This window comes from Cibotium barometz, chromosome 55 (assembly GCF_041138505.1).
Source record: "Cibotium barometz isolate CiBa-2024 chromosome 55, ASM4113850v1, whole genome shotgun sequence".
In the NCBI taxonomy this organism is placed as follows: domain Eukaryota; kingdom Viridiplantae; phylum Streptophyta; class Polypodiopsida; order Cyatheales; family Cibotiaceae; genus Cibotium; species Cibotium barometz.
The window spans coordinates 6,381,526-6,393,043 of record NC_141100.1 but is presented as its reverse complement, the minus strand read 5'-3'; positions in this window follow the sequence as shown (position 1 = coordinate 6,393,043).

Sequence of the window (11,518 nt, the reverse complement as noted above, 5' to 3'; positions counted from 1 at the left end):
TTACATTTCTTTGAACAAGGTAATTTTTAATTATGCACACACTTATTTTATGTTTTTATTAACAAATGTCATGCACATGTCAATCTTATCTTCTTTTACGCATGAAATATTTACTTATGTAAAACTTTGTTATGTCTTATTGTAACTAAATGCTTAAAATCAAAGGCTTCACTCAAGCATGATACTTGTATTTATGGTATAAATAGAAGAAATGCTCATATACATATCTGCTAATAAATATTTACAAGTATGCTTCTTGTGCTAAATTTTGTGCTAGAGTCATTTATACATGTAAAGCAAGATCAAGAACATGTAAAGCTCTTAAGGAATGCTAAGTTGAAAATAAATACTTTGCTAAAAAATTGAGATGTGTTTCGTGCTTCTATTGGTGAGCAACTATATAAAGAGAGCTCAAGCAGGTCTTTGGGGAGTTTTCTTTATGATAAATTTCACACAGCATATCATAGTGTTATAAGTTATGGATCTTTGAAAGCATTAACACAACCTTCATTTGAAAGTCCAAAATGGCCAATACCCACTGTAGAAACAACAAGTGAGTGCTTTAGATTAAAGATGAGGTGAAAATTATTCTCTTTATGCCATTGCATGTTTTTGTTGACTTCTTTTATGATAAAGAGGTCAGAAAAACATTGTCAATGTTTATCTATAAATTAGAGAAATGTTTCAATTTCTTAGATCAAAACTAGGATGTGAAAGAATTAAATGGGGTTACTTGCAAAATCCAGCATACGTCTATTGAGTGTAAATTTATGAGTGGCTCTTAGAATTTTATTTTAGACTTTCATTATACGAGATGGCATTATGTTAATGGAAATCTTATGGAAATTGATCAAGACTTGGAGGATGACATTGAAAATCCATTGATCTTATTAGAGGTATGGTTTGAACATGAGCTCTAGATAATTCTTAGTATTAGGTCAAATGTCTCTCTGTGTCAAGTGAGAATAGACTTGGCAAACGAGGATGACCTACAAGTTCTTGATGATTATGTGTTCGAATGCAATGACCACAAGGTATGCCAATCACTCTAACCTTGAAAAAGTTTTTAATTGTATCAATATGCCATAATCATTATTATTTACATACAATGGTTATTTCTGAAAATAGGTACCAAGGAGAAAAAAAAGAAGCGTTTCATGTAAAGACATTACTAGGAAGCAGGTTTTCTTGGTGTAACCGACTTCATAAGAATCATTATAGCATGGAGATACATATGTGACAAACATCTTAGAGACATTAAAAAAGAGCCTCTTGTATTCTTAATGGCAAACAGTTATAAAGGATCAATGCCTTGTTTACATCAATCATGAAACCATTTTGTATTTCTGAGAGCAATACAAGCAAAATCAATACGTTTTTACATTGTCAAATATTTTACATTTTGACATTGGTTCACAACTTTGTTCAAAAAATTAGGAGTATGCTATCTGGCTTGAGAAGTGGGAGTGGAAGCTTGCTGTACTTGGGGAGGAAAAGCTTTCTCTTCTTGGGGTAGTGAAGCATAAGCTTGCATTTGTCGGGGAGGGGAAGATTGGGGTTGTTGCGTTTTTTTCGTTTTGCTGCGTTTCTCCAATTTGTGCAGTTTGCTCTTTAGATCCTTCAACATCCAAAAGATCGATTACTAGTGGTTGCCAATTCAGTGATGGCTGTGGTGGAGGCGGGAAGAACACAACTGGGACATGAGGAGGCTAATCCTGAATATTGTTTATAAAGTTCTAATTTGTCTCAACCCTGAACAAGCGCAAATCCAAATCCGTGTAGCCTGACAATGAGACGGATTCTACACAAAAGCAATAAATCAGATATGTACCATCATTTTTGAGAAGAAGGAATGAAGAAGGAAGGAAACTAAGATATCATTTCCAAAAAAAGGTACGTGCTTACCGTTCCTCCCTGAGGGTAATTCAAAAATAGAGCGTAGCACCAACATCGCGTTGTAGCACACTCTCCACCCATAGCTATGGCCATCAGATTACTTAGGGAATTTGCATTTCACGAATGATGTCTCGTCAAACAGGTCGGGGTCTTGGGTGATGACCTTGATACTGCTTATAAACTTTCTAATGGATATGCACACAACTTCATAGTTATAAATACTGAAACCCTCTCTCTCTCTCTCTCTTCGATATATCAAAAATGATTGTGTAGACTTACTGTCTAACGGTGCCTAACGGTGCCATGATAGCATTCAAATGAATTGGCCAAGTAACAATGCTTTGATTCCACATCGTAAGCGATTAAACTGCAGTGCAAACTATAAAGTATACAAAGACATAAAATATGAGAAGTAAGGGAAGGGAAAAAGATAAATATACAAAGTAAATCAATATCACTATAGTAAGATTGCATATCACTATGATATGCCATTAGGAGGAGTTGAGCTACGTCAAAACTAATGGAGCTAAACCACGGGCATACATCCACGAGGGAAGTCTACTGTGAAGTTTGAACAACCGAAAGCAGGGAATCTACAATATAAACTCTCTTAAGCTTGTGTGACGGGAGATTTGATAAAACCAAGTTGCCTCTAAACTTGCAAGGATATCACACTACAAGCCCTCTGGTGATTACGATTCCACACTTGCCTCCGACCCGACTGTCTTCTCAAGACTTGCACAACTAACTCTGCTAATTCAGGTTCTCTCCCCTCTTGTCAGTTGGCTTTTCTATACCCTCAGAACATTCAGACTACAAACATATCAATCACAATGGACACTTAACTGACAGCAGCTGACTCATAGTTGCCCCTGAAACACTCTTAGCCCATAACCCTTCCGACTCTTTACTGCTTGACAACCCCAGGCTGTCAGACCAGGCTCATAATAAGCACTCCACACCAACTCATACCAGTCAGGGCAAGCCCTCTGATAGTTCTGATGTCCAGCTAACTCACAAACAATTATGGGCTTAGTCAACTGATTCTGACAGTCAGAAATGACTCAAACAATTCTCTAGCCATTAGACAATCACCCACAAGAGGCAACCTCCATAAGCTTTAAAAAAACCATATTTTCATCATAAAAAACCATCAAGACAACAAACAAGATCCAATCTCTCTGTCTGCTTTAGATATATAAGAAAACTCTTCACTGTCTCAACAGCCCTGAGACCTGGGCACACACATATCAGAAGGAAACATAAAACACAAGGATCCCCACAGGTAATCCACAGCAACACTTCAAAGCTCTGAATACACTATCATGCATGACAGACTTGGCTCTCACAAACAAACAACGCTCAACTGATAGAAAAACAGCTACAATGGATCAGAATTGAACAGGATCAAGTATTTAATGGAGGTGCTCTCCCTTCACTCAGATTCGATCAAATCTCCCACACTGCGCTGTCTTCTTCTTCAAATCTGAGTGAAGGGAGGTGCTCTCCCTTCACTTCGATCAAATCTCCCACACTGCGCTGTCTTCTTCTGCAAACTTGAAAATAAGGTGCAGGTACTCCAACTTGCAACAAACAAGTTGACCTGCAGGCCAGACCTGCAGGCCACTTGGCTGCAGTATCTCAGGCTCTCCTCTCTCTGGTGGTAACTCTAGCAACACCTCCAAATGGAGAGTCCTCAAAAAAAGACTATATTCTCACTCTTCAAAGCCGTCTATACCTCAAATTGCCATGCTGCTTTGGCCACTTGGGATCCTCTACACATCACCATACATACATTCCTTCCATCTATACATTATGCTTAGAGTGGGTTTGGATATCTCCACACATATAGCCCACCCCCTAGGTGAAACACATTCATGTGTTTCATTGTCTCCTTCAGATTCAAACTCTCTCTTCCACAAACCACTTTATACAACTCTATTTAGAGCATAAACATGACCCAACATTTTCAACTTTACCCTGGATCAAAGGGATATATCATCATCTTCCTCAGCCATCTCCCTAAATTGATCCAACAACTTGTTTCAGTTTTTGATCCAGTAACTTGGATCAGTTCAGTTTTTGATCAAGCAACCTGGATTAAAAAACTACACACTGGTTTCAATCATCCTCAAGGTTTTTCTTCTATCAAATGGATGGGCTATCTACACATTCTTTCTATCCAGCCTCCTTCCAAACCCTTCATCTGTGTTAGTTCCGAGCACTTCATCTAACTCTGAACACTTTACAACCCTTTGTACTTCCACTAAACCTACACACACATTTCCATTCTCCACATCATCAAACCCAATTTTTGCAACATCATGAACATAATCAAACAAAGGACCCAAATCAACAACTGGGTTAGCATCCTACATCTAGTCAACGTCCACTGCTTCTTCACTCCACACTTTGCTCACCGCATCGAAAACTTCATCATCATCCACACACGTCTCAGTATCCACATTGGCATCCACCTATTCACCACCATCATCCATATCCATAGACTCTTCAATCAAGGAAAGACATCTTCCAAGACACCATCCAACAAACATTATCATCCACACATGTAGGCGTCTACTCAACCATGCTAACACCATCATCCCCTGTATCATCCAAGACACCATCCAACAAACATTATCATCCACACATGTAGGCGTCTACTCAACCATGCTAACACCATCATCCCCTGTATCATCCATAAAAAGGAAATATTGCAAAACTCTCTACTTAACACTCTACCTCATCACCAAATGAACGCGCAGTCTCCACATCTGCATCCTCCGATGAAACAATCCCCATCTCAGGAACCTGTGGCAACTCCAATCCTTTAGGGACCACCTGCCCCTCCATAGCAGTCTCACCACCTTCTGAGTAAACCACCAGTGCTTTGCCAGCATCTCCTACTTCCAACTCTAGGCACATGGCCACATAGCCTGCACTTCTTGTTGCAACTTCACAATCATACTAATCCAAAACCCTCACATCCTCTAAGATAACACTCATACAGGAATCCACAACACACATATTTCTTTCACGACACGCATCCAACAAATCAAGTACATCAGCCTACCCGAACTAGTGGATGGCATCTTCAAGCCAGCTCTCCATCTAAGCTTCTTCTCTTGATATGCAACAACCTTAACGGTTTGATCCCCTCAAAATGGAAATAAAAAGACACCAAAACAAGAAAAAGTCGAAATACTTTTGGATGAGCTTGGTTCAAATTTTGAGAAATATGCTATTTCGGTGTTCAAGTAAAATTTTTGAGATATGAGCCCTTAGACTTCGAAAACTGGCCAAATCATAAATGTACTTCGCTTTTCATGTAGTTTGTACTATATGAATAAGAAAATGTCATTGAAAACTTTAAAAATTGACAGTATTCTATCATGCCTTTTTTACATTTAAGAATAGGAATATATCTTTTATATCTTTATCTACATTTAAGAATAAGAATATATATATATATATATATATATATATATATATATATATATATATATATATATATATATATATATATATATTATCTACATTTAAGAATAGGAGAGAAAAAAACCAAAATGAATTTCATCTTATTTTTTAGAATTTTTAGATTATCTCTCTCTAAGCTGAGTTGGCACTTCTTAGAGGGCCCAAAGTTGAGTCCAAAATTCTCCTAATGCACCATCTCCTCATCCATGGCTTCTTCCCTTTTTTGATTTCCAAGTGCCTGCTCTCAAAACAATTGTGCTCCAAGTCTTGTATCTCTTTGACCATGTAAGCATAATGATGGGCTATATCATATCTCAACCTGTAAATAGGGCATGTAACCCTCATAGACTTCTCAACCTGTAAACATGGTATCTAAACTTGGTAGACTCCTCAAACATCATCATACATGAGGCTATTAGCTACATCCATATTCCATTCCCCCAATTATCGGGCTTCTTCTCCTCACCTTCACCACCTTATTAGGGAGATCCATGAGCCCTTGATCAGTCAAATCATTCCATGAGAGGCCCAACCTCAAACCATTCCATGAGGGGCTGACCTCAATAATAAGGTGTGACTGCCAACCACATAGAAATATCCCATTGAAGTTGATGGAAGGGACCCATGCTTTTCCTTTCCCATCCATGAAATAAGTGAAATATCCTCCTTATCTATGGGACCTCATCTCCCATGGCAACTATCTCTCAATGCTCTCAACCAACCCTTTGATACGATCAAGGTTAGTTGAGTAAATCAATACATGTAAAAGATGTTTTCTAAGTCAAAGAGGTTGATACTAGAGAATGCAATATATCATATGGGAGTGTAGCATGACTGACAAGCTAAGCAATGAAATCCCTACTCTTAGATAATCCTAAGATGTGGTAGTAGTACATAGCCACATCTCCTTGCCTAGGTAACTCCACATCGACCCGATATTCATGCCCATCAAAGAGAAGATTTTCCTCACACAAGTTCTTGGAACTAGAAGGAAATGGCCCCTTCTACAACTTTCCATACTTTGAAGGGCCCCTGCCACTTACCAAACCACACTGCTAGTAGTGGCTTTGCATGAATAATTTCATTAACCTTTACTACACTAAGTTTCCCCCTTATCATCTAGCCATCATAGCCACTTTCCTCTTTTTCATATTCATTATCCTCATCCCAAAAAGTATGAGAAAGTACTAGTGGACTCACAAAGAAACGCTCCTCTTCAACCTTAATGGACCCTAGTTTTACCAACAGATTTTCTACACCATGATCAAATTCTTCCCGGCTGCTATATAGTGACCTCCTTTGAAAGGGTATATCAAATATGAGGTTCAAAAGAGATTCACAATCTATGCCAATGGCTTTCGTGCAAACCCATCATCACGACTTCGGTAACATTTTTGGCTCCACAAGTTGTAAGTGCCACTAGCATGCCTGGCACAACCTCACCAAACTTTCAAACCACCTTACACCATGGGCTAGGATGCGATACAAAATCCTTGCCCTTTCAAGAGGGGGCTTCATGGCCTTGAATCCACCAAAAGAGCGTTAAAAGTGTGAAGGAAAGCAAAAATAAGAGTCAAAAAAGTTGGAGAGTTGGAGCACTCACAGAGTCAAAGAAAGCTAGAGAGTTGGAGCACTAACATAGAGAAGAATACACATGGGTGCACCTCTAGCCCCACACATCCCATGCATGACACCTGCAATCATCACTAAGGTCTTTGTAATTCGTTAGCACATCTTATATGAATAGGCACTCAAAATATCTCGAACTTGCACACCAAGCCTCATCGCACTAACATCCATCCAAGTACATCTTTGGAAAGGGTTTCCATGGTGGGTGAAAACTTGGTTCGTGGTACAACCCATCATCATGTTCCCCTTAAAAACCTCCCAAATCTTCAAGAACATAGCTCCTTTCCCCCTCTTCTTCTACTTTAAGCAACATAAAAAAACCTCACCACGAAAGATGTAACAATCAAATGAAGCCCAATCTCTAGTACCACCATGAGATTTGGGAACCATACATTGCCATGGCTAAGACCACTATCGGTCTAGCCAATTAGATGATGGTGGTCTGGGTGCATGAATCCTTAAAACAAATCCATGGTCCCACTTTCTTTTGAATGGGCCCAAACCACTCACAACCTTGGAATTGAGGTCTTGCATGAAGAATTTTTACACCCTGACCCATGTAGCTTTGTGATAAGATTCCTAGCCTCAAGGGCCAACCAACATCTATCTCCAACAGGGCCCCAAATCTATTGGATTAGTTCTCACCCCACTAACTAGATTTTTTACCATTCACACCTCTAAAATCGTAAACCACGCTTCTCTTCTACCCACCACTTATGAGTGTGAGAACCATCATGAAGGTAACCCTCTTCCTCCATCTAGGCGGATACAGTTCTTCGTGCATAACCATAGCCATGTAAGCATTCCTGTGTGACAATAGAATGAGGATGCAAATGAGGATGTGAGGAACGGGCTAGCATACCCACATTGGGAAGTTAAATTTTGCAATTCCACAAAAATGTAGCCTGTTTTTGCATAGACAAGGTAGTCTCTAGTCTTGAACATATAGTTATGCATAAAACTCATCTATATAGAGTTAGAGAGATGATGCATAAGCATTCATGCAATACCTCTTATTGAATACAGCTCTATATATGCTCTATGAATTAATCATCACTTGTATCTAAAACCTATCCCTCTATACATGAATCATCTCCTCTCTGAATAAGAGCTATATGAATTAATAATCTCCTCTAAACATATAGAGCTTTATGATTTAATCATATCCTCTAAACATATAGAACTTTATGAATTAATCATCTTCTCTACATATATAGAGATTAATGAGTTAATCATCCCCTCTACCTAAAACCCATACCTCTACATTAATCATATCATCTCCTCTATGAATGAGCTATATGAATTAATCATCCCCTCTACCTAAAACCCATACCTCTTTTCATTAATCATGGCTTCCATCTACCTAAAATCCATATTTCTATGAATCAATCATCTCCTCTATGAACAAGGGCTATATGCATTAATCGTAAGAGCACTACTACATAATTGCAGACAGAAAAGTCATCATTTTCTTCTTACAAAAAAACCCATCGCTTTCTTCAAATCACCGTGCACAATAAAAAAACCCATCAATTTCTTCAAGTCCCCATGCAAAATAAAAAGTCTACCAATTTAAAACAAATAAGTGGACATAAAAGTGTCAACAAGCTTTTGAAAAACTCAAACATGCTAATGCAACAATGATTTTATAAGCACCACAATAGAATGTGATTTTTCATCTTCATGTGGATACATCGAGATTTGCAATTAGGTGTGTACTAGCATGGGCTGGAAAACACAAGATAATTTTTTCGATTCATCAGCTTCACTATACAAGACATCGCTAGTAGGCAATCGAAAGATGTTGAGATCAACTATACCACCACAAAAAGAGGTGTTAGGTATGTTGTAAAGAGCTTTTGGCATTATCTTTTGGCATTATCTTTTGGTGGATAACCAAGCCTTATTATATTTAATGGATAAACAAGCTTGTGCAACCTAAAGGATTATACAATGGTGGTTGATTTTTTAGATTTAATTTCATTATAGTTGTTAAGAAGGGATTACAGTGCACATTCAAGGTGCATGTTTAAGTAGACCATCTATCACAAATAATAAATAGAAATCCAATAGATGATAACCTCCCCGATGATTTGTTGTTTTGACTTAATTTAGTATCGGAGTGGGGCAAGAAGGTTCTTTACCATTTGATTACTAACGTACTTCCTACATGCCTTTCAATCAATAAGGACATGGCTAGATGAATGATTGAGAAGCTTCCCCTTATTAATTGATAGCACGATATATGTATAAAAGAGGGAAATATGGCATTATGATAAGGTGTTTGTGAGAAGATAAATTCCTCTGCATTCTAGAGCAAGCAAATATACTAGAGTAGGAGGAGGGCATTATGATGTCGAAACAGCTTAAAAAGTTATGCAAGTTGGCTTCTTATGGTGGCCAACTTTATTTGATGAGTTCACTGAATTTGCTCAGCCGGTGTGATGAATGCCAAAAGATTCCCTAGCCCTAAGAGAAGAGTAGAATGGCACTTTACTCAATGCCCAACAACCTTTTGAGAAATGGGATATCAACTTTTTATGTCCGATTAGCCCTACTGCTAAAGTAACACAAGTAGCACTACATCACCATACCCACATATTATATTACCAAATTAGCTCTAAAGCTAAGACCACATAGAAGGCTAATGTGCAAGAGCCACAAATAAATTCTTATATATGATTATATCACCTCAAGCCAATGGTCAATCATAAAGCACCAAAAAGACTTTATGTGTTATGCTTACTAAGATTATCGAAGCGAGTAGTAGAAGTGACTATAAGCATATACTCACAGCCACACATTGTGGGCTTATTGGATATAGCTTACAAGGTTTCCACCAACAATACTCTTTTAGTTTAGCTTTGGGTTTGCTCATGCCAATAAATTATGTAGTTCCTAGTCTCTTTCCATCCAAGAGTGACTCACAAGAAATGTTTTACCACAGAGATCAGTGGCCCTTTAAAATCTAGATGAGATGAGATTTTGAGCCATGCACATATTATTTGTTGAGAAACTAAGGCGTAAACAAGCACATACGAGACTTCAAGCTATGCATAGATTAATAGTTGAGAAACTAAGGCATAAACAATAATCTAAAGAATAAAGATATTAACAAAGAAGATATGGATATTTTGTACAATGTGCTAATGATGTGTAGAGAATGGAAAACATAAATTGAAGTATAAAGGACTTGGACCCTTTAGGGTTACTGAGCTTACACCCAGGGATTGGTGAGAATCAAGACTTTGGATGGTGTAGAGATGAAAGGGTGCTTTAATGTAAGCAAGTTAAAGTGATATAATGGCCCTTTAACAAAAGTCATGATGTTTCAAATCCACAAAAAGAAGAAAAAGGGATAAGAAAAGGAGAGCTCAATGGGAAGCTAAGGCTAGGGAAGAAAAACTTTGAGGTCAAACCTCTCTTGGTTGATATGGCTTCCATACACACTTTAAGAGTAATGAATTGGTGGTTGATATGGCTTCCATACACACTTTAAGAGTAATGAATTGGTGGTGGACTCACTAAAAATCATGATACATCAAACATGGTGACATAATCTATGAAGTAACATGATGGCATGGTCTATGAAGTGGCAAACAGACAAGAGATGTCTCTGTCTCTAATGTACTCCCTGTTTGGGTTGGCAGCTGGCCACCAGTAGTTGGCAGGTGATCATGTTGCGACTATTCTCGTCTCAGGACATTTTAATGTGAAAGGAGGTCTTCCTCATGTAGCCTTTACAACAAGCTTCCCCTTGGGGCGGCCCGGTTTGACCACTCATGAAAACTCATGTGCAACATCATTGATGATAAAGCTTTAGAAATTAAAAGTGTTTTTAATATCTCATTGTGTATTAAAAAATTAAAATTATTTATGATACATAGCAAATATCATTTTATACTCAAGGCATTAGAACAAGTTAAAGAATCTTAGTTGCCTTCTTTAAGTAATAATAAGCAATTTTGAGACCATTTTGTATAAATTTCCATTGTGTCACCCTAGGCATTATGAGAAGGAATCTTCTCTTATTGTGATGAATTTTTTGATGTAAATCATGGTTCATGTGTATGTATATGCGCACTTTATTCACATTTATGAGAGGCCAAAATGGAATATGGATAAAGAAGGTATAATGTGTGTGTACAATGACCTTGGTATAGGAGATGAACCCCATATGTTTTATGTAATGAAGCAAATTCATGACTAGTCCAAGAGATCAATAAGGTATAACAATGCATACAATGAGCTTGGTCAGTTTTTAACAAAGAAATGGGAGATAATGTCCATCAGTTTTTAATGGAAGAAAGCAAATGCATGACTAGTCCAAGAAGTACTATTTAGGCCTAGGGATCAAGAAGGTACAATATATGTACAATGAACTTGGAAAGTTAATAAAGATATAGTAGATCCTCCCTAGGTTAATGTACAATAGCTTGTACAATGAACTTGGCAAGTTCATTTTATAATATATGTACAATGAATTTGGCAAGTTGACAAAGAGATAGTAGATAAA